The sequence below is a fragment of the Pteropus alecto genome, unplaced genomic scaffold (assembly GCF_000325575.1).
Source record: "Pteropus alecto unplaced genomic scaffold, ASM32557v1 scaffold7, whole genome shotgun sequence".
Lineage (NCBI taxonomy): Eukaryota > Metazoa > Chordata > Mammalia > Chiroptera > Pteropodidae > Pteropus > Pteropus alecto.
The window spans coordinates 65,208,481-65,211,642 of NW_006494614.1; positions in this window are offsets into that span (position 1 = coordinate 65,208,481).

Below are 3,162 nucleotides of genomic sequence, written 5' to 3' on the forward strand. Positions count from 1 at the left end.
TTTTACCCAGCACAGCTCTGGAGGACCTGCCCCTGCACAGTGTGTGGGTCTGTGTGTACCCTGACTGGGTGTCGTACCTGGCTAATAGAGGGACCTGTGTGTACACATGCTCTGGGGACTGGGCGACTGCTCAGAGCAGGCCTGGGTGAGGGGCTCAGAGATGAGGGTGGGGCATATGGCCTGGGGAGGAGATGGGGAAGCTTTTCCTGAGCCATCCGTGGGAGGAAGTCTGTGTGGCACTGTCTCCTGGGGTAGCAGGAGCAGTCTGAAGCAGCAGGCACTCACCAGGTTCCTGGTTCCTGGAGACGGAGCCCAGGATGTGTCTGGAATCTTGGAGAATCCAAGGGGAACACGGGTGGAGCAGAGGGGTGCCTTCTCCCCCTCCTTCTTCCTTCTCTGCCCCTGAGGGCACTGCTGGGCTGTCCTACCTATACCTGGGGGTGTGTCACAGGTGGATTCTTTCCTGTCCTGCATGGAGAGGGCCTGAGAGGCTCCCAAGGACATCAGGCCTCTATGAGCTGGGGGTCTGTGGCCCTGAAACATCTGGTACTTTGAAGGAAAGTGCTCACCTGTCCATGCCCAGCCGCCCACCTGTCACTCCCGTTGTTCCACCCTAATGCACACTCTCCTCCTCGTCTGCTGTGCAGGTTACCTGCGCATGTCGCACACACCTGCCCTGCCCACTGGTTACATGACTCTCCCACAACCTCTACCTGCCTGAAGTTACGTGCCACACACCTGTCACAGGCACCTGCATGACACGGCTGGATCACCACTGCTGGGCTGTCCTACCTATACCTGGGGGTGTGTCACAGGTGGATTCTTTCCTGTCCTGCATGGAGAGGGCCTGAGAGGCTCCCAAGGACATCAGGCCTCTATGAGCTGGGGGACTGTGGCCTGAAACATCTGGTACTTTAAAGGAAAGTGCTCACCTGTCCGTGCCCAGCCGCCCACCTGTTGCTCCCGTTGTTCCACCCTAATGCACACTCTCCTCGTCTGCTGTGCAGGTTACCCGCGCATGTCGCACACACCTGCCCTGCCCACTGGTTACATGACTCTCCCACAACCTCTACCTGCCTGAAGTTACGTGCCACACACCTGTCACAGGCACCTGCATGACACGGCTGGCTCACTCCTGTGTGACAATGCCGGGCCATCAGTGCCTTGTCCACTGTCAGCCTTGCAGACACTGAGGGTGTGGTTCAAGGCCATGGAGATGCATTTCACCAGGCCTGATGTTTACTTGCCCTCTTTCAGTCCCAAAGTGTTCTGGAAACTCCATCTTCCACCTGAGCCAGTGGCACTAACAAGGATTGCCAGGTCTCTTCAGCTGGGCTGGCAATGGCCTGGTGTTGCTGTATTCCTGAGCTGTGGGGATCTCAGCCAGGACCTGCTGTCTTTGCAGCCAGATAAGAGCTTTGAGTCTGCCTGTCCCTGAACTGCCCCTTCCCATGGCCCTGCCCAGCTGGGCTCAGCTCTCTCCATCTATCCCCCAAGAACTTGCTCAACTCTGACCCTGAGGACAAGGGACTCACTGACCCCAGGGAGAGGGGCTCCCTCCAACCTGAGAGACAGCTTTCATGGGGATGGAAGGAGTCTCACCGCAGAGAGGAGTGTCTTTAGAGAGGCACAGAGGCTCTGTCTGCGATGGAGGAGATCGAACTGACCAGGTCTGTGCCACGTGGAGGGGGAGGCATCGAGGTGCTGCTGGCTCTGTGGTGGTGTGCGGTTCAGGGGCCACTCAGGTGAGGGGTCCGGGCATCCTTAAGGGAAGACCACAGGAACCTTGGATGGGGATTGGGGGTCTCACTGTTAGGGGTCAGTGGGGACAGATTACATTTAGCTGTCATGTGAACCCTCCCTCCCTTCTTCCTTTCCTCTTTCCTTCTTTTTCTTTCTTCTATTTAAAAAAAAATGTATTTAAAAACTTCATTATACTCTGTCTGGTTGGAGAAAAATAATTCCTTAGCTTTCGGCCTGAGCGTCTGGGTGGACGTATCACTGTTTCCCTGGAGGGGAAAGGCACGGCAGAACAGGTTTGTGTGCGAGTGTAAATCGAAAACTCCGTTTTGACATATGGAGGTGTCTGTCACATGGAGCACACGTATAGTTGGTTGTATAAGTTTGGAGTTCAGGGCAGGAGTCAGGGTTGGAGATAACATTTTGGAGCCATCTGTTCATAGAGCTATTCGAAGTCACAGGTGCGATCACATGGAAGGAGGGTGAGACAGAAAAGAGAAAGGGCCCAAGCTGGAGCCCTGAGGTGCTCCCGCATTTATGCCTCGGCGCTGGGGGTAGAGCAGGGGCAGCCGGTGAGGTGCTGCTGGCGTAAGCATCAGAGAAGCCTGGGTGAAATAGGCTGCAACAGAGTTTGGGAAACCGGAGACGACCAGTGAACTTGAATAAGCTGTTTTAGTGCAGCAGTGGGGGGAAAAGCCCACTGAGATGAGGGGAAGGAAGAGAAAGCAAAGAGCAGCCAACCTTTTCAGGTGTTTTGAGAAGAGGTGCAGCAGCCGAAGGGGGCTTGAGTGCGGGGAGTTCTTTCAGAATATAAGAGCATGTACACCCCATGTGGGCATTCCCGGGGTCGTTTCCTACCCCCAGGCCCCACTCTTCATGGGGATGGGGTCTGTGCCTGCAGTGGTCACAGCCCCTTGCCCAGCATCTGGCTCCCAAGGTGCTGGTGAACATCAGTTAAGTGAATGGCTCAGAACACTGACAGGTGCTCACAAATGTGACTTAGTGTTGGCTGGCGGACCGAGAAGTAGCTGAAGACCGAGCAATGGCAGTTCTGGAAGCATTGCTCCAGAGCTAACATGAGGCCATGGTGTCCCTCAGTCGATGGACTGGGATGGTGGCTCTGGGTCCCAAGAAGAGGTGGGGTTAAATGCTCAGCAGCAGCAGTGTGCAGACCAGCTTCGTGTGCCAGCACTGCAGCCAGCTCCCACACTGGACTGAGTCCCCTCTAAGAGCTCACAGCTTGGCCCAGCCCAGGGGAGACCAGGAGGAAGAGGCTAACTCAGGAGGGAGCCACTTATTGAACCTAGCATGGATGGTGTCTATACAAAGTGCCATAGCTTGACTCTGATGGGGAGGCAACATGGAGAAGGTCGCTGGGGGGCCCTTTCGACATTCTGTCTAGCCAGAGAGATGTGGATCACC